This window comes from Zosterops lateralis (assembly GCF_965231275.1).
Source record: "Zosterops lateralis genome assembly, chromosome: 2".
Lineage (NCBI taxonomy): Eukaryota > Metazoa > Chordata > Aves > Passeriformes > Zosteropidae > Zosterops > Zosterops lateralis.
The window spans coordinates 115109392-115131446 of NC_139763.1; the positions used below are offsets into that span (position 1 = coordinate 115109392).

At 36.6% G+C, this 22055-nt stretch overlaps 1 long non-coding RNA gene across 2 annotated transcripts in view; it reads left to right on the top strand.

The window, feature by feature from the left end:
• Nucleotides 1–21832, top strand: part of LOC310924100 — a 45495-nt gene extending 23663 nt beyond the window's left edge. Inside the window, exon 5 of one of the 2 annotated variants that reach the window (XR_014592744.1) lies at nt 21567–21832. This is a non-coding gene — a long non-coding RNA (uncharacterized lncRNA). Of the gene's footprint in view, nt 1–13518; nt 13576–21566 lie in introns of those variants that run through there. The other variant, XR_014592745.1, reaches the window with a different exon arrangement.
• Nucleotides 21833–22055: the final 223 nt, after the last annotated feature.

The following is a 22055-nucleotide window of genomic DNA, read 5'->3' on the forward strand; positions in this document are numbered from 1 at the left end:
CACTTGCTCTGTCCCAGAAACCATTTAGCAAAAGTAAAATCTCAGACACTTCTTTAGTCTATGCCTGTTACTGAGTGGAGATGTACTGAGCTATACCAGCACAATTCATAGAAATAACTGTTCAGGAAGAATGTTGATAAGCTTGTTATTTCTGCTTCTATTCTTTTAGTTGCTTTACGCTACTTAATAATCCTCATAATGTTATTTTTCATTATTTATAAATGTGATAGAACAGGCAATATATTCTGTTCTGTGGGGTCCAACTTTCACATGCATCAATAAGCCAGAGGGGGAAAAATAGATCATGCACATCTATAAAACTAGAAACTGCTGTAAGATAGAACTTCTTATGTTTCATTCTTGTGTCTGGGTTCTATATTTAGCTGAAGGATAGATTCATGCTAATCCATTTTCTTTCTTTGTTCCATCAGCTATTTTTTAAGATTCTCTCACTTCTGGACATTTTTATTTTCTTCCTTTTAGAGTGGTGTATCAAACCAGGAAGACAAGGCTTCTGTCTCCTGAAGGATAACAGTGGCCAACTGGTTGCATTCATTGGCCAGTCCACAGAGACTGTCAAGGGAACAGAATGACCAGTGAATCAAGCAATGCACGTTAGTGACAGTGTTACCCTGTTGGATAAACACTCATACAGTGAGAGCATACCTTCAAGAATTTGAAATTCAAAGCATGTATGAGGTTTTTTTCCTAAAATTCTGAGGACAATGAAGTATTAAATACATGATGTGCCTACACCCATTCTCCCTATGTTCACACATCTCACATGTCAAATATGAATGTTTTGTAGTTCTTCCAAACTAGGTCATGCAGCTTGCTTGTGCAAACTTCTTATATGGACTAAAACTGGAGGGAAATTGAGACTTTTCTAAAGTATTTGCTTTAAATATATATATATATGTGTGTGTAGATAAACATTAGTATCTTCCTCCTTATATCAGAATCTACCAGTGCTCATCACTGTTGGGGAAGTTGCCTACTTGTAAACACATCTGCACAATCTGAAACTTGTATTAGAGGTTTCTGCTTTCCTGTTCCCAGTACTGTGGTTGAAATATAGGAGAAAAATCCTGACAGTGACAGAGTTCACAAAGCCAAGAACTGATTTAATACTCTTCTCTTATCTTTCATAAAGGGCAGCCTTTTGGAAGAAGTTGTAGAGAAACAGAAATATTTGATCAATTTCTTACAAATAATGTATTAAAAATGGTTGATTGAGCAAAATAATAGCAAACAGATTGTCAGTTGTTGGCCTGGAGTATTTGACTGCTATGTCATTGCTGTGGTACCCCTGTTTCAGGAGAATGCACAACAATAATGAGAGGAGAGTGCTGAACCCAGCAGAATGTTGGGAGATGCACTTCTGGATAGGAGGACTCTCAGCATCACTTTCCAGCATGGCAGGAACATCCACAATGCGTGGTACAGTTACATTGAAGCAATTTTGTTGCTGAGGCTGATGCTGGATCTTCTCTGGTCCAATGGGGAAGTTAATTACTTTTATCAAAATTCATCTAAATCTGCATTAATGTAAGGGTTAGGAATAAAAAAACCTTCAAATTGTCTCATCTTAAACTTGTCAGACTAGACAAGTCCTAATAACTGAAGTGATGATTGACTCATGAAAGCAAGATCTTCTGCTCTCTCAACATTGCTGAGCCTGTGAGGTACATGTGGTGACCATCTAGTGAACTCTCTTCTCTAAGGAGGCAGAGCAGGTCACTTCAGTTGTGTTTTCAGTATCTCCTAAGAGAAAGACTTCATAACCTCTCTGAGGAACAAGCTCCACTGATCAATTACCCTTCCAGTTCATATTTCCTCATGTATAAATGGCTTTTCAATGTTTATTGTCTGTACTTCCTCCATGAGGTATTTAGGCACACTGACAAAATTCCCCCTAAGCCTTCTGTTTTCCTCATGTGTCATATACTCCAAGCCCTTAATCACTGAGTAGCTGTTTACAGGATTTACTCCAGTATCTCCCTGTCTTTTGTACAGGCACTGGGGCAGCATTCCAGGTTTGTCTCACCAGGGGTGAGTGGAGGGGAAGGATCATCTCCCTCAATCTGCTAAAAAACTCTGTCTAATGGACCCTGGGAGGCTGCTAACCTTGATCCCTGCTAGATCACAGATACCTTGGTGTCACTGAGAGGCCCAGGTACAGGACTTTGCATTTCCCTTTCCTGTAACTCATGAGATCCTTGTCTGCCCATTTCTCTACCCTGACAAGGTTCCTGTGAAGGGCAACATAATCTTCTAGTCCACCAATCATTTTTTTGCAAACTTGCTGAAGGTGGATTCTGTCTCACCTCATTGACTGAGGTGTTGAACCACAGTGCTCCCAGTGCCATTCTGTGACATACATACCAAGGGCTGTGGTTTTCCTAGCCCCATTCCTGCATGGCTGGACACTGTCTCTCTGTTCTTCCTGGATCACTTGCCTCTGCTACCACTTACTGTATGCTTTCTTTCCATGTGTGAGTTTTGTCAAAATCTGCTTGTTCATCTCTGCAGATCTTCCACCACCTTTGTTTGGCTTCTTACACATAGGACAGATAGTTGTTGAGCTTGCAGGAGGTGACCTTAGAGAATCAACAAGATGTAATTATGAGTATTTGGTGGCTAATATCCCGGTCTAACGACATTCCTAAAATTATCTTTGCGTTATATGTTTTAAACAGTGAAGAAAGAAGGTTAATTTTTTTTCCATTACTTAATTAATTAATAGTGATTGGCACAATAATTCGGAGGAGTATTTCTTGATTTGTTGTTTTGGGTTTTTTTCAGTAGAAGTCCCACTTTATGGGGCAAAATATCTGATAGTTTTATTAAATGGTAGTTACCATCAATATCTGACCTTTGAGAGGTTTCTTCCTAGTAAATCTAAGTCCTCTGGATTTTAAAGGGATTGAATACTCTAGCTGAGCACATTTATGTTTACCTTTGGCCTTAAAAGCTCCCAAAAAATGTCTCCATTTTAATATATTCCATGTGCTTATCATTCAGTATTAAAGTAAATGTATTGAATTTACTGAAATAGAATTTTTATTTTTTGTCCAAAGCAAAAATCTTAGGATTGTGGATAAGTTTGTTATAAACAATGATTTGAGAAGATTAGTCAGAGATTAACCTATTGCATTTCTTTTTTTTTTTTTTGCCGTGTGACTGCCAAAGAAATATAGTTTCATTGTTTTTTATCCTAAAAGGTTGAAACTTATGAATGAGAAGAACGGTAAATGATGAATAACAGACCCATAAAATTGTTTATGAATGCTGGGGTTTTTTGCATGCAAAACTACATATTCATATATTGAACAGTAATTTCCTAAATATTCATGTTGAACAAAAACTTCTCTGCGTGAGTTTCTGTTAGCAATGAATATTACGAAGTGGGAACCCGCAGAAACAGCTGTGCAGAGCTGAAATAAATGTTCACTTAACTCTATTTTTGTAGTAGCTGTACAGCTCAATTTATCAGGAATATTACACTCCTTACTTATCACTTCCATCAGGGTTCACATATACACAGGCAGAGCTATTCCTTCGCCACACTCTACAGCTCTGCCAGCTGCCATAAATCAGTGTTTTAGCTCTTGTCCCACATCCTGGTGTTGTAGAGGGCTTGAGATCTCAGGAAAGCAAGCAGAGGGTAACTAATTTGATTTCCAAACTGTTAGACTGGAATTAGGTGTAACATTTTATAACATCTAAAGGCTTTCACTTTCTTATCACAATCATTAAAGGCAAAGTTCCTCAGCGCAGCGTTGCTGATTTACAGGATTGAAACATTTTGTCATTTTTTGGGAAGTTCGCATGTGTGAAATATAACTCTTGGTGTTACAGAGTAAGGGAATAATGCTGTCAGGCTGGGTGCATTACAACATTGATCCTCCAAGAGCTAGGTTTGATTTGGCTGAGTAACTTCAGCAGTATCACATGGAACACAACCTTACAAAAGGAATAAAACCAGCCAGTGAATGAATAAATGGATAGGCCAGGTATTAAAATTGCAACAAACTGAAGGAGGAGTAGACAATTGAAAGGATAATTGTACCTTCTTACTAATAAAATATCTGGTGGTGATGAATAAAGAAAAAAAAGTAAAATCTTTTTTTTTCAGAGTTTGAAAAGGTATCATAAAACTTCTGCCTTAGCCATCTGTCATAATATAACCCCAGCCAGCAATCAAGTTACACACAGATACTCACTCACCAACAGTGGGGTGGGGGAGAGAACTGGGGGAGGGTCAAAGTGAGAAAACTCGTGGATTGAGGTAAAGACATTTTAACAGAGAAACCAAAAGCCTTCCTCAAAAGTAAAGTAAAACAAGGAATTCATTCATCACTTCCCATGAAAAGGCAGGTGTCTGGCCACCCCCAGGAGAGCAGAGCCCCATCACATATAATGGTGACTTGGGATGACAAATGCCATCACTCTGAACATCTCCCACTCCTTGTGCACTCTCAGCCCTCTCACTTTGTGAGGCAGAAAAAGCTGTGACTGTGCAGACACTGCTCAGTGATAATGAGAACATCCCTGAGTTATCAGCACTGTTTTCAGCACAAATCCAAAACACAGCCCCACACCAGGCACTGTGAAAATAGTTAACACTTCCCCAGGCAAATCCAACACACCATTCAATATACAGAGTTTAAAAAAAGGTGGGATCTGCCATGGGCCGATTGATGATATATATGACTAAATGCATTTCTTATAATCTAATTTGATATCTTAAGTAAAAAAAGCATATCCTAAATTACATATAGCTTCATTCTACATCTAGTTTGATTTTAAGCAGCTTCAATGAATGTTAAAAAATTGCTGTCACCAGTTTGCAGTCTGCATGAAGTATGTAAATATCTGTAATTTCTGATAGAAAAAAAATCCTATCAATCATTTCACCAGTGAAATTCAGTAGCAGAAAACTCATGAAACAGATTAGATACTGTGAGAGACTGGAACATTAATGGTTATTGACTCAAACCACTTGGCCCTGTGTGGAGGCAGCAGGTGCTTTTTGTGGGAGCAGGACAGTCTTTGGGCGTATGCTGTTGAAACCTCTGATTCTCATAAGAGCACTCAAGATGGCTTCAAGCTGGGTTATGAGCCAGGTGAGGGAGAAGGTCAATAAGAAACATATATTGCAAGGTGGGATATTTCTTTATAATCGTGCCAATCTCCCCTCCCACAGAACTGGGTCAGCTGCAAAACTCTCCTTCACCCTGCAGAAGGTACTGGGACATTCTTATGTAGGTCTGAAGGTATTTATCTCTTCTGATGGGGCAAAACTGCCTCAAATATCCTGACATGAGGGGCAGCTGTCTTATCCCAGAAAGGGTCATAAACAACCAAAAGGCATTAAATACCCACAAGACCCATTCCTGGGGCCTTGCACCAGAGTACTGCACAAAATCCAAAATGTTGCAGCAGATCCTCAGTGTTGCAGAAGACAGTGTAAAACTCCTCTGCCTGGGGAGGCACCTGTGAGTTCCCACATAAATCTGAGCTTTATTAACCCACTGAACTTTGTGTTCTGTGTGCTTTCCCTCACCCTGGACAGATGAAGACTGTGACTATCACTTTGATCACTTCAGACATTGAAATTGCAACAATCAAGTCTCACTGCTGGGTCCTTGGGCAATGACTTTCTTTTCTTTCTTTTCTTTCTTTTCTTTCTTTTCTTTCTTTTCTTTCTTTTCTTTCTTTTCTTTCTTTTCTTTCTTTTCTTTCTTTTCTTTCTTTTCTTTCTTTTCTTTTCTTTCTCGCTCTCTTTTTCCATTTTCTGAAGTGTTATTTTTGTATTGATATAATACTATAGATAACAACCAAAATGGCTACATAATCATTTTTATTAGGAACAAAATGTTCTAAAATAAACCATATATATATATATATCTATATATATATCTATATATATATATCTATGCATGAAAATATTTTAGTATGATCATTCAGTGTCATTTCACTCTAGCTCTCCCCAAGGGGTCTATTAACAAGAACCTGAGTTACCCCTTCAGGAGAGGGTGATAATAAATACTTTTAAAGTAGAACTGAGAAGTTTTGGTGAGAAGGTTCCTGATGAATCCCTCTAGGAGGTTAATGGAGAAATGCAGCTTCTGAGATCCAGCTTAGCTAATATCCCTAATCACTCTCCTGATTCCATTATTTTTACAGGCAATTATCTTAGATATTTCTAGAAGAAAACACTCTTAGGATAAATATAAGTACCTTAATTAAAACAAAATAAAAAGCAAAGCATAACACTGACATTAGCTAGAAGACTGATGATAGAATTCAAACATAAACATAGAATTTAAAAAATTTATATTAAAGGGAATCAAAGGTTATCTTACTTCAGATTCTGAAGTGGTTAAAATTTTAAAATTAAAAAAAAAGAAAAAAAAAACACATTTATTTTTTAAAAATCTACTTTGACAGTGAAGTTCTTCAAAAGTGACATTGTGCATTTTGAAATGTTTTCTACCAACATTACCTTTTATGAAATGTTTATTTAACTTATTTCATGAGAATGCTCAGTTTGTTTACCTGTAGAAAGTCTGTTTCATCCTGTAAATTTAATTTTATATACACAAAATTCTAATACATTTAAAATATTATAGAGAAAGGTAGGGAAAAGGTTAGCAATATACTTCAAAATGACAGAAAACAGTGAAGAGGGTTTATTCTACTATGTATTCCCCTTTCATGGATACACTCCATTCTGTCTCCACATTTTGTTAAAATACTACTGAATTATGTAATCCATGTGGTTTTTAATCACATTTCAGTGTTACTATTTCAGCTTGTCCCCTATTGATAAAATGTGCAATTATTTATTTTGTATTTTTACCTGCAGCACTTTTTTTTTTTCAATTATAATGGCCTTTTATATTGTGAAAGAACATTTACATTTCACAATTTGAGTAGCTCTGAGAATTTCTTGAGCTTTGTCAAATTACTCTTTCATGGTCCTGGATGGCTAATCTAAAATTTTCAAGTAACTATTTTAAAGTACGCGAAGTCAAAAATTCATTTTAGAAAACCAAACTTATTACAATATGACTTCTCATGACTTTTTGTTGTTGTTTTAAAAATGAGTTATAAGAATTGAGGATTATATCAGATTACTCTTAAGAAAATGTAGCTTAAGCCTTCTAGAAATACACTGACACTAATAATTATAAAAGTAATTAAATTTTTAATTTGTTATTTCACTTCTGAAAATGCCAAGCTCTATTAAACCACTACAAATACTGATTGCATCATACTTGTAAACATTGTGCTCTCAACTGGGGGTTGTTAGCTCTTCAGACAAAAAGAAAAAAACCTTTTTTTTCTAACAACAAAAATTTCACTAAATTGTATCTATTAGCTCCTTTGTAGAAATCAATATTCACACGTTCATTAAAGAAAATGTTTAAACATTTTGTGCAAAATAGAGAGGAAATATTATGCTTTAAATAATAGTCAGTATTTTTATGTAACTGAAACTGGGTTTCACGGCAACCTATTAGGCTTTTGAAAGGGTAAGAAGCTTTGATCATGCAAACTTCTGGTGGTATCTGGTCTAATCTGTGCTTTCTTTTAACTGTAAACAGCCTCATTAAAATATTGCCAGTTAGAGGGTCTGAGAAAGAAGTAAAACATATCCAAAACTGATAGAGAGGAAAGAATATCAACTAAACAGACAAATTGAATGGTTTATTTTAAAGATTTTCCATACATGTTCTGATGGTATTAACTCCCTTTGTAATTCATTGTGAAAAGTCAACCATCAAAAAGAAAATTGTTTCTCCATGCGTAGGTGGTGTTTGCATTAAATTACTGTTAGCACAGAATAAAAAAGAATTTGTGACAAGCCACAAGCTCCAAACAAATCCATTGCTGGAAAATTTAAAAAGGCAGCACGAAATGCAAGTTCTCAATCTGTTTAATCATGCCCAAGGTTCCAAAGTCACCCTACAGACTGCATGATTGTTTACAAATAGGCTTTGACAGGTAATTTCACTGAATACTCCACCCCTATTTTAACTTTATGGTTCCAGTCCTGTACCCAATGAAATCACCTGGCAGTTTGCAGTTGATTGCCACAGGGATATGGCTCACTGGCTTCTAAGAGCAGGGGAAAGTAAGCGGATTTGGCAGCATTTCAAGCTGGTGAATGTCACAGACAAGCCATGGGAACATCAGTCCATGCTTTTTCAGCTTCAGCTGACATGGAATACACAATGGATTTGGGAGCACTGCTTGCTCCTGCCCACGTGTGAATTAAACTTCTAGACTGGAAGAAAAATGAGAAACAAATAATGGAAAGGCCACAGGAAATGTGTTGTATCCATGTATCAGCTTCAATAAACCAAACAAATGGCAGGACGAAGTGGACATTGAAAATACATCAGAGGACAGAAGCACATCCTCAGTCTCCTTTCCTGGCCTCTGGGCTGTATCATGTCTGCCTCCTCCTCACTGAGTTTCCAAGATGATTTGATGGACTTCTAGTTTTCCAATGACATCCTGTTCCAGGCCAGTAGTGCTGAATTGCACAGTGGTGGCCAGGAGATATTGGTCTCAGCTGCAAGGGAGACCTTGGTGCTCACCACACACACAAACCCTCAGTCCTGCTGCAGAACATGGAACAGGATTTACATTTCTATGGATTTGCTGTTACTACCTGCGATCTCCTCTTCAGCTGTGTAAAAGCTAAAGCAGAGGGTTTGGCCTGAAATGTGTCTTTTATCTGGAAAGTTTCTGAATGTGAAGAAAATAAAAACTAAAAGCAATTGAAACAGGCTAGAACTTTCCAAAAGGGAAAATGATACCCTGGATCTTAAAAAAAAGTTAATATTTTCTATTATGTCCTCTAATTAACAGTGAAATTCTGCACTCATAGCCCAACCAAAATTCTTTTGGACTCTATACTTAGTGGCTGTTAAATTACATCTGTAATTAATACACACAGAAAATGTGAATAAGATTAAAAATGTCAGCATTTGTTTGAAGTGGCAGAAAATTTAACATGCATTTAAAATTACATTTCTAGTCCATTTTTTTATAAAGCTCTTTGTTTTATTAAAATACATCTTGAGGCTCTATTGAGACAGATATCCTGATTTCACAAGTTTTGACAGTAGAGCTTGTCTAAAGATTGAAGAGCAAACACTGAATACTTGTTTCTATATAATTTACAGCTTTCAAAGGAGTCATTTGCCTTTTCTGTACTAAATAATTGCAAGGAATACTTTGGTTTGTTTAGTCAGCATATTTAATACCTGGTAAGAATACCCCTAATGGAATGGTATCTGGATTTCCCCAGCTCCCCTTGGTTGAATAAAGTAGGATTTCAAATTTAATTTTTTAAAGCATAAGAGAAAATATGTGAGTTCAGAACTTCCATTGTTTGAATGGCTTTTTGTGCTGGTTTGCTGTAGAATAACTTTGACATGAATATCCACCGCAATCTTTTGATTTCATGCAGTCCTTGCAATGTAAAGTAACAGACACTAATGTTCATCAGCAGAAATATTTTTCGTCCTGTGGTTGGCCACTGGAAGAGGTTCCTCAGGGAGGTGGTCAGAAGACCAAACATGGCAGAGTTCAAGAAGCATTTGGACAATACTGTCTGGCACATGCTGGGATTTTGGGCCAGTGTTGGACTTTGATGATCCTTGTGGGTCCCTTCCACCTCAGGATAGTCTATGATTCTATGATTATCTACTTTAATCCAAAATACATAATGAAAAAAGCCTAATCATTGCAGAAGGAGTTAACAGGGATAACTCTGCTTCTGTTCTATTGGAATTATCAGTATTGGCTGAAAGATTATAATCTTGTTTATATTCAAAGAAATTTTCTGCATAGTCTTATAAATTCCCTTCATTCATCATTATTAATCATTAAAAAATTAATTGCTGAAAAATCATACCATATTTTCTGCTGAAACAAAAGCCCTGATATTGTATGCAAAACCCAGTGGAAACTAATGTATGAATGGATAATGACTCAGATCCTAGGTTAGACAGTAAGTTTCTTCTGGTGGTAAACACATGTTATGACCCTTCCAGTCAGCATCTAAAGCAACAGAGTAAAATATCACTGACTTTCACTTCTGTAGGCAACACACAGCTCTAACTTTAACATTTAGGGATTTTATTCAGTGCAGGTGACATTTTGATATCTAATTAAATTGTTCTTTAGAGAAAGAACATCATAAAGCTGGCTTCAAAAGACCATGAACCTTATTAGTTAAGTACTTGCTCTTTAAAAAGTGCATATTTTATGGCAGAAAAGTCTTGGAGGGTAAACGTTCAGTATAAATGAATTTCAGATATGATTTTTCCAAACTGCTCCAAAGTGTGCAGACAGAAGCTCATAGACTGTATCCAGTTTGTTTTCAGAGTGTATTATTCCAGAATAAACAGCCATCTTAGCAATTCCGTTTTCCTGATTAAATATTATGTCTATTTAATGATACTGTACACAATCTTTATGTTGGGGTGCATATCTCCATGGTCAGCCCACTGTTTGACTGGACTGCCAGGTCAGCTCTGATATGCCTCAACAGAACCAATGTGTGGGTTCTTGGCTCTGCAGCACCCCAACCTTCGCTGCCACGGCCGTGGTATAAATGAAAGAGGGGACTCTCGGAGGTTCGGGGAACAAATGTTTTTTGGGGAACACAGGGGAACCCCTCACCTCAGGCCCAATGCCTCAGGAGAGACCCTGCACATGGGCTGCGGGGGGGTTTTGTCCAGGACAAACTCAAGGGGTGGATACAAAATTAAACCAATAGAACAAAGCAAAACAATAAATGCCAACTGGGTTACATAACTCGTAACAAATCAGAGGTAAATTGAGGAGGGGTCCCTCGGGCATCTGCCAACCACTGACCAGATGTCCTCGAAGTTTCTGGACCTTGGAGATAAGGATTCCAGTGATGAACAAAGAGAAAAAAGATACATTGGAAAGGATGGGCAGGGAACATCACAGGGAAAGGACCAATAGGGAACAGTCTCTGGGCAAAAATCAGAGATGGCACCAAAACCTTTATCAAGTTATGATAAGAAAGAACTCCAAGACAGGAGGCTCATCTTAGGTACCTAAAACTATACTAAACTTACAATGAAACTTTTAAACAAAATCCTGCAACCCCACATCTTTACCTCATTGCATTTCATTTATATATATTTTTGTTGTTGTTGTTATATAGGAGAATACAATTAAATCTGTTTAAATAATCTATGAAATCCAGAAGGGTATTGATCTTCCATTTATTCCCCCTGGAGAGTTCAGAACACAGAAAAGCTTTATTTGCTCAAAAAATACCAAATAGTATTTTGTTCAAAGAGATATGAAAAATGAGGCATCAAGGGGAAGATTACATTACAGTCTATAATTCATTGTCCTTCTACCTCTCACTACCTTTTGTTAAACATGTAATCCAAATAAAGAAAGAATTGCACTATTTCTGCTATTATCTAATATGGTAATCACAAAAATCAGTCCTCAAATTTTCCAGAAGTAATTTTCATAAATTTTCATATTTATCAGATATTTTAGGAAAATCAAAAGTTAATATTTGCTTTTCATCTCATTTGAACTCACACAGTGTGTAATCCTGCCCTTTTTTTTTTTTAATCTGTTCACTTTTTAATGTGAATGAACCACTTAATGCATTCAGAGTGTTTTATTTCACTGCTCACCTGACATTTCTGTGGGACATAAAAAAATAAATTTTGCTTTCTCTTTTTCTTTCTTGCTTTCTTGGTACTACATCCAGAATGGTAAATACTGGTCAATAGCTTCTATTTTAGGTAAATACAAAATAACGAAAGAACCCCAGTGGAAATTGGGATCTAGGGTTTATTTTGTGGCATAAATCCATCACAAAGATGGCTCAAGGTCAGACTGGACAACTCAGCAACCTGATCTAGCTGAAGATGTTCACTGCAAGTGAGGTTGGACTATCTGACCTTTAAAGGCTCCTTACTGCACAAACTCTTCTACTGTTCTATTTTAGAAGACTTCTGACCTGTACTGAACAGAAAGCATATATCAAATACCTAGTTTCTGGCAGATTCAGTAATAGATCAGAGCAATCTTCCTTAATTTTCTTAAGTGATAATCCTAATGCATCATATCTGTACAAATGTCTTCTTCATTCATTTTATTCCATAAATGTTACTCTATGATCTAATTATTTAGACAACTTCTCTCTTCTACTATTGTGCATTTGGCACTAACCTATTACTTAAATCTTCCCACTTTCTTCTCCATGTCTGTTCATTTCTCAGAATTCAATCTGTTTATCTAATTTAACAAAGATGTCCTGGTTGTAGATCCTATATTCCAAAACAGCTGCTATCCTGCTTACTGTGTGGATCAAAATGAACACTTGAAAAAAGCAAATGAGGTTTAAGGTGTTGCTAGGACCTACTGTTATGCTCCTTTAAATTATTATTTAGGGGTATTTTTTTGTTTTCATCTTGTTTGGGGTTTGAGGTTTGGAATGTTTCTATTTTTCTAATATTCACCTGATTATTAGAACAAATTGAAATGAGTCACAACTATGGATAATTATTTTTTAATGTATAGGATTCATTCTAATGAAGTAGCTCAGTTTTTCTCAAAGTGCACAAAATTACTTTTCCTCTGCATTACATATATGCAATGACCCTATTGGTTAAAGATCTTACAACATGGACAAATCACAATGAGATGTTCTTGGGAAAAAATGTTACTTCACATAGAGAATGTATTTTTATTTATTCAGAAGCACCATAATCAGAAGGAAACTGACAGCAAAAATTGCAGTGGTTCGGCTTTACCAAGGGTGCAGCTCCGGCCAGCCCTGCCGCCACTACAACCCGGGGGCCACTTTGCCAGAGGAGTGAGCAAACCCGACCACGGTGCGGATAGTGCGCAGAATAGAGAGGCGGGACTCTCAGGATGTGCAACAAAGGGGGTGCGTGTTCCCCAAGGCAGTGCTCCGAGAGAGACGCTGACCTTGGGATGACACGGCTCTTTATTGAGTGGGTTACAGGGGTGGGATTGAGTGGGACCAATCATAACCTTTTGCCAACTTATGATGAGGGAATGCACAACTTTTGAACCAATAATAAGTAACTTGGGGAGGAGGAATGCATGATGAGGGGGTGGGGAAGTTATATAACTTAAAGATTGACATATAACCGAAAACTGGTAAACAACTATTATGGGATAGGGTAACCAGGACAACCAAGGTTTTGGCGGGAAAGTCTGAGGGAAGGAGAGAAGGAGAGGCCATCTTAAACAATAGTAATAATTACAATTTTCCAAAACAATTATAAAACACAACTTATAAAACCAAACTGGAGCAGTGAAAAACCCAACTGGAATTGAATTCAAGCACCACCACAAAAAATATTCTGCCTCTTCCAAATCCCTCAGGTCTACACCCTTAGTAAGTCCCTTCTAGCTTTGTCAGCTGAACTTCATTTCGGAGTAATTTTTTTCTATTTTTAGAATCGACACGGGGTCAAAAGTCTAATCCAGTCTACAAGACATACTTCAAAAGACTGCAAGCAAAAGTGTTTGCTACAGTAAGATGTGACTTCACCCACCCTGAGGCTTAGACCCTTCCTGATCCAAATGTGATATCTTTCTGTTTAATAAACTTCAATGGGCTGTACATCTATGAATTTGTCTATTTAGTTTTTTTCAAGCTCAGCTGTAAATTTTTCATGTGCCATGTTCAAGGCTGGATGGGGCTCTGAGCAACCTGGTCTGGTGGAAAGTGTCCCAGCCCATAGCAGGCTATTAATAAATCTTATTTCAGTGATCTTCATCACACTTGGCAGGCAGGGTCAAAATATTCCAATGCAAGGCAATAGTTCACAGTCTAATTCTGCTATTGTAACTGGGGAGAGCCTGTGTTTGCATGCAAATCAGCATTACTTAATCAATACAAACAAACGTGGAAGATGTAGAAGTACTGCCATAAAGTAACACTTTAAGTGACACTTAAGTGTCAACAGACCTCAAAACTAAATGCTAGTGTTAAAATATCAGTTAAATTTTATTTTGAGAAATATATACAACCTCTTATCCTCAAAAACCCCAGACATCAAAACAGTCTCTCAAAACTGCAATTAAAATATTGCCTCATTCATCTTGTTTGAATCATTCTGCCCACTTAATTATATTTTGGAGGTACTCCCTCTGAGTGCCATTTTTCTACACGTTTTCTGTTATCTCCATCTGGAGTTTGTTTACCAAAATTTGCTCCATCTCCCCCAGGCTTCACTAAAATGGATTAATGATGTTCATTACAACATATGATATTTGCAGGTTTTGCCTTTCCTTCTGCATGGAGACAATAATGCAGAGCTTTTCCTCATGTTTCCTTTCAGTCTATTTTTTCAGGTGCAAAGAAAACCAGTCACAAACCATTGCAAAACAAGAAGTGCAAGGAGATATTGCAAAAACAATCTCCATTCATTCATTCATTCATTCATTCACTTAAAAATATTTTTTATGACACATCTTAAAATATATATGAAAAATACATGTGTGCGAACTGTTACTGCTTGAAGCAGGCTAAGAGGTATGAAGAAAATGCATCATTATTTCTATGCAACATTTCTACAGCAAGAACAAGTTTTTGCTAACACAGGGTTTAAGATGAGATTCTTCTTTCATTGCTTGCGCTTTCTTGCTGTAAGGGTCTCATGGAAGTCTAAACAAATCCAAACAACAACAAAAATTGATGAGGAAAATGCTCTAAGATCCCTAATTTTTCCTTAATGATTTGCTGAGTTAAAGCAGAGTTTAGTCACTGTTTATTCAAACTGTGGAACTTTTCTGTAACACGTTTTCCATTATTTGGGTTAATAAAGATGTCATGCCTGTGTTTGGTCATCCTATTCATATGAGTAATGTGGTGGAAGGGAATAGTGAAGAGAAAGTGTGGGAATGAGAAAGAAATAGGCAAAGACTTTCTGAACTCTGTATTTAAAAGCCTAAAACCCCTAATCTCCATTAAAAAATGCAGGAATGGGTAAAAAAGATGGGAGTAGAAATCTGTCAAAAAAGTTTACTGAATACCAGAGCTTTCTCAATATTAACCAGGTAATTTAATATCACTGTCTAAACTCAGCTATCTCCACAAACACAAGGCTTTTTTATGCACACAGGAACATATAATGAAGAAAGGAAAACCATGTTTAATGAGATGCTTGCTTTTGTTTTTCCAGAAATCTAATGCTCTATCACATTTTATCATTTCTGGGGTACCTTTTTCATTATTATTAATAATATTAATAGTAATAATAATAAAAATCATGATAATAAATAATTACCATAAAATTATAAACATGTCATGTTTAGCTGCAAGTCAAATTGTCAGGAAAAAATAATATTCCATTCTATTAGGATACTACCATGTGACCTTCCATAATGAATTGCTGCACATCCATGTCATGACCAAGTCAGTAATGAGGTGCTGTGACAGTTTATCAGTTCCCACAGCATACTGCACTTTGGGTACCAAGAGAGGTATTAGCCTTCCCTGAGGTGCAATTGTAAAATAAATAAGCAAGCAAATGAACAAGCATTATCATGTTTCAGGATGTATCAGAGTGTGTGCACTGGGTTACCTGCTGACAAGCATGTCTGGTTGCAAGTCTTTATGTGGGAAATATGACTGTGTTCATTAAAAAGTGCTGTGGGCAGTTTCAGGTTTCATAGAAATTGTGTGCCACCTACGTACAAATGTCTGTTTTTACCCTTCCCTCATAGCTTTCCCACCATGTAAGTCACACTTCCCACTGCCCACAGGCCTTCTGAGTAATGTCTTTATCCATGCCTTAAAATTACCCAGCTCCAGTGTAAAACATAGGGTGATTTGTCAATATGCAGATTTCTTTTCTGTACATCAGGAACCCAAACTTTTAGCTTATGTGCACTGCAGATCATGTTTCATCACTGCAAAAAGAGAACTGCACTTGCCTGAGGACTATAGAGCTAGAAGCACACAAAGTCAAGGACGGTACACTGGAAATGTCTTGACACTTATAGTTCTTTTCTTTTAACTCAGTAGGTTTTTTTGTATTTTAAGTGAAGAAAAGAAATTTCCAGGGACTCTGTTTTGTCATAGTCTATAAGACTGAAGGAAATTTTAAAGGCCAAAATCAGTGAAGCTTCTTAAAGTAATGAGTGCTATCTGTAAAGCAGTACAAAATGGCCTTCAGCAAAGCAGAGTTGCTCAGGAAGTAATAGGTCAAACTCCAAACTACTTGAACATCAAATAAGAAAATGCAGGGCAGTGCGACTTGCAAAACATGAATGTAAGATGTCTTAATATCTCAGAACCATGGGCTATATATTTAATCTCTTCTGCTGGCATTAGGAGATGCTATTTGGAAGTATGCGGAGCATGTAAAACAATCATCTTCTGCCATACTTCCTGGGCAGCCATAATTGTGGGAGTGTTCCTGGTCTATTTCTGCCTAATCCTGTTATTCATTTCTGGACCTGCCACCCAGGAATACATCTAATCCCTTGAACCTGCTAACTACCTCTCCCCCAACAATTCCCTGTGGCAGGAAGTCTCACAACTTTATTTCTGTTTTGCACACTATCTGTCTCCAATCAATCTCGCTAGTTTCTCCAAGTGTTTCCAAGCTTTTGTGCTGTGGCTGTCAAAAAGGAAATCCACATCCAGTTTGGATGCTGCATCATGACTTTCACAAACCCCTGCAACTTGCCTGCTTGGAGATTCCACTGCTCCTGCCCTGCCCTGGCCTTGTCAGGCTGAGCCAATACTTCACTTTACAGAAGTCATATTCCACTTCCTCAGCAGGCTGCATTTCCATGCACTCAGTTTTCTTCATTCTCATGACAGACTGTGCCGTCTTACGTGTGGGAGCCAGACTGGTCTGAGGTTCCCAGGACTCCCTAGAGCTCAGAAGTGGCAACGTTTGCACAAAGAGCCTTGTAAGACTATAGAAACAAAATAAATCTATACTGTTTTCTGAACAATCATAACCCCACAATCTGAACAAACAGATACCCCTGTATATTTGGCATGATTTGAGTATGCACTTCACTGAATAAGCATGAATAGAGCATGTGCTTAAAGGCACCAAATATTGCCAGCTGAAGAAGCCCCACTTTTGTTAACATTCCCTTGGCACAGCAATGAACAACCAAGCTCCAGCAGTAAATATAATGAGAATTATTACCTACAGTAGTGCCTCAAAGTAGCCTGTTATTTACTGTGCTTCAAAATTCTTGTAGAAAAGTAATTCCAAGCAAATGTCAGAGTGTTTCATTGGAAAAGTGAGGTTGAAGTTTCTGGGAATTTGACATCACAACAATTATTTTTTACGGACCACTTACCAGATCCCATTTATTCTTAATGATCTTGATTTTAATTAAAAAAAAAATTGAAAAAAAAATTATTACAAGAAAAAATTCCAGTGCAGCTGATAGAGGAAACCAGATTTGAAATACCCTCTTTAAAAGTCAAACTGAAATTTTGCTCGTGGTCTGTTAACTTGCATTCTGTCAGCAAATGCTAGCTTGACCTAAAATTGGTTTCTGTGACTCAAGCACCAAAGTAAATATGGGAGCTTCCAAAACTTTTTAAAATAGGTTTTGCATCATCAGAAAAAGTTAGTGTTTTAATCCATGATTCCTTCCTGGTCTATTGCTAATAAAAGATTCACTAAATTATCTTCATAAAGGTCAAAATGCTAATTAGAAAATTTTCTTCAATGATAGATCAGAGATGTGGAACAAATTATTAAATCCGCTTTTTCTAGAGTTCAATTATCCTTCTCTTCATCTTAAAAACATAATAAAAATCAAATAAAAATAAAAATAAAAGCTGAATTCTATGTATTAAATATTTCTTCTTTTAATTGGATAGAAAATGATCTTGGAAGTTTTGAGTTTACATAAATTACATTTTAGGTAAATCGATGTACAGTTTTACCTGTATCATTACTATTTCCTTATTAGCATCAATACAATAATTGGTTAAAAAATAATTTTAGAAATAGCCTTCAAATCAATAAGTGTACTAATAATCTAAAATATAAACATTTTAATAAAATACATCTTTTTAAGCTAAAAAGAATAAACTACAGAAATATTTGAAGAGCAAGAGAAAATATAACATAATTTGACAGAATATAATATCCCTGTTCAATCTGAATTTTAGAAATAAAGAATCAGCCAAGAATTTGTAGCTATAATGATCCATCTATTTCACTGACATGTACAATAATTAAGGAAACACTCGTAATGCCTCAGGAAACTGAAATAGCAGCATTTCTTATTCTTATTTGACACATTACTTTAGGTGTAAGTTAGTCAGGTATATTGATGTGTACTATTGCACAAAAAGTAATCTTGAGCTCCCAAACTGCAAAACACACACAGAGTAAACACCGTAAACATCTTTGGCTTAATTGCAACACCATTTAATGCAAACTTTTATCACAACAGCATTTTTAGTAAAATGGCAGGGAAACAGAATTAAATTCTTATACTGCTAGTTCCCATCTCACCTTCAGGATCAAAACCGAGCTATTTATAACCACGAGAAAATTCCACAAGCTACAAGGATGTCATGCATTTAATGTTCTCCTGATGACAGACAGTGGGGAAAAAGCTTCCCAAAAAGTTTTATAATTAGTACAGGATTAAAATGTCCAGACGTTAAAAAAAAAACAACCATGAAGTCAAATTATGATCTAGCCTGGACTCTGCAATCATAGGCTCATCGATCATCAGCGTGAGAATTTACTCAAGTTCATTTTTCATTTCTCGCAGGTATGATGATATGCCTAGGTATTAACTCGGCTGATAATGAAAGATAATTAATTCATGTTTCTTAATAATTGCAGGATACAGAGTCAAAAGAATATATTCATACAGACTTCATAGCTTTGGACTTTTATGTATATATAGAAAATATGAAAATTCTGCCACAATTTTATTGAATGCATACATGTTTTCCCTGACACCAAAGGCAAACAAAAAATGTAAAAACTTAATGAAACCACCTTGTAATTTTATTTTTTTTTTTAATTAGGGTTATATTGTTTAATCTCTGATTTGGATAGCAGGAAATGAAATGTGGATATTTAGCCAATATATTCCTGTCCCTGTTTTCGAATCATAGAATCATTCATAGAATCAGATTGGAAAAGACCCTTAAGTTCTTTGAGTCCAACCATTAACCCAGCACTGGCAAGTCCACCACAAAACCACACCACCAAGCACCATGTCTACAGGGCTTTTATCTCCAGGGCTTCAGTAACTAAGGATTCTAGTAAGCAAATATTTCTACCTTATTCTGAAATCACTGATTTATAGTAATTTCTTGAAGAGATATGATCCTTAATGAAGAAAAAGCATTACCCTAAAGTCTAGTCACAGAGGAAATATCTACACTCAGCAGCTAATATGATGAGAATACATCTAGGTTTAGTGTATTTTTGCCATATATAATGTATTTTATTTAATCTCTTTTTAGGTTTCAGCTCTGACAAAGAATGATTATTATTTTAGCTGCTCATCAGAAGTGAAATGCCCCACACTCTGATGAGGACAACACACAGCCTTGATGCCTGTGAACTAAGTGTCAGTATTGCTATGACTTTGGCCCAGTTAATTGTAGAAAAGAAAAAAAAAATGCTGTCAAGCTGTGATATATTGCATAAACTAAGGATAAGACTGTGTAACAACCAAGGATTTCAGGGAAATGTGAAAAGTGTGAATAAATGTGCAGAAAATTGACTGCTAACAGCTGCATGTAGGGACTCATCAGGTACCTGCACCAGAAGTAAAAACATACCAGTGTTTAGACTATTATACTAGCCCAGAAGTGATTGCTGTGTAAGCAAAACTTCTCCATATTCCTCCTTTTATAGAGTAAAAGTTTCCCAAACAAAAGATAGATTAGAGATTAATCTCTTGGGATCTCTGCCTACAGCAAGGAGTAAGAGCCTCTCAAAAGGTTTGCATGACAACCTATTATTTAACCTCTGAATCTGAGCCAACAAAATGGCATCAAACTTAACTCATTTCATAACAGTAACAGAACCTTTACATACCTTAAAATGTATAGATGCCATTTATTAGATACTCTGTATAGTCTGAGACATAAAACTGATGGCAAGATGTAAACTCCCAAGCTTTATATCACCAGCCCTGTGCAAAGGCAGTTTTATGAACAGAACATTGAGCAGAAGCACGTCACAGCTGTGCCAAACAAATGATCTCTGAGAAGATTTAAAAACACTGGAGTAAAAATGCAAAACATAAAAAATAAAGGCAGGCAAATATCCTAGGCGAAACAGGTTGCACTAATTCCTCATTTTTGCTGTAGCTACTCATGTCTTTTCTAAGCCAAATGTGAAATGCCATCGGTGTAATAGAACTTCCTCTCAATAACTCATGCTTCTATAACTTAAACCACATTTCTCCCCACATTCTGTCAAAATGAATGTCTTGTGGCATAGAAATTCAGTCTTTAATGACTAGTGCAGTCTGACATTGATAGAAAATGTCTGTTCAGTGGATGGAAGACATCAATATGATTTCACTGGAACCAATTCAAGGAAAGAACAGAGCCGAGTTTTGGTGGTTCTGAAGCTTTCTAGACATCAGTTGAAAAAGAAACCAGAGACCAAAGCCATCCACTGATTGTGGAGCAGGTGTATGATGGGGTATATCCTGATATCCTATTTCAATGACCTCTTAAGCTGTATGCCCATAATTTCCTTCCCCAGGAAATCAAAACACCATGGAAAATACTCTACATGTAAACATTCAATGTAGCCACCAGACACATCACCATTACAGTTTTGGAGTCTGAGAGCAGGTTTGCAGCCAATAAATATCTAAAAAAACCTATCTGCCAGGCTGAACTCAAAATTCAAGGTTGGTACCAACTGTGAAACACAATACTTAAATGCACTTAAGAAAAGCTTGAGAATTGCACTTAGTCAGACAAAGGGTCTGTCCAGTGCCATATGTATCCACAGTAAAACCTACAAAGAGTTGCCACAGGATGAACAAGAGTAGGCAAAACTCCTGGTGTTACTGGTAAAAGTGTTCCTTACCTCCAACTATTTCCATTTTATGAAGTTCTCACAGACCAAGGGTGGTCTTTCTGATGCAGCAAGTCTTTGCAGATTATACATATTTGTCCAGTCTTACCTGCGGTTTTCATCAATTTACGCAACCACATTCTACTATTTTAATGAGGTGCACAGACTTATTCTATGCTATCTGGAAAAATCACATCTTGTGAGTTTTGCATCAGCCCTGACTGGCTTGTTTTGAGTCTCACTGCCTGCGTTGAAGGGAATGGGAACAATTAATGCCCATTTCCTAATGCCTCAAAAGATTTTGTATGCTCTGTAATACCTAAATCTCTCTCTTACAGCCTTTGCCTATCCCATACTTCCTCATACAGAAGATGTTCTTTATCTTTGTTCATATATCTTTACCAGCTTTTACTGAACATTTTTCTGTTCACTTATTTTCTTTTACAGGTGAAGTGTGCAAGAGATGGAGAATTCCTACACTTTTATATACAAGATATGGACAAACTAAGAATTCTACAGTTTATAAATAATGTTCTCTGTATTTCTTTTTATGAAATCTCAGAAAGTCACAATATTTGATTTTCTCTTTTTTGTCTGCTCCTGTGCATTGAGCTGACATTTTCACAGGGTTTTATTCCATAACATCAAGATCTTGCTTCTGAGTAGTAACAGGCATCTTAAAGGTTTTCATAGCATTCATATGTAAAATTAGGACTGGTCATCCCCATGTGTATCACATTTAAACACTGAATTTTAATCTGCCATTTGTTGCCCAGCCACTCAGTACTATAAGGTGTCTTGACAATCTTTCACAGTCAGCACTTGTCCTTAGACTCTTCAATAACTTAATATCATCAGCAATTTTGGTCACTTTAGTACTCACCCCTTTTCCTGTCTATGAATATGTTCCACCACAAACCCCCTTCGAGCTCCTCA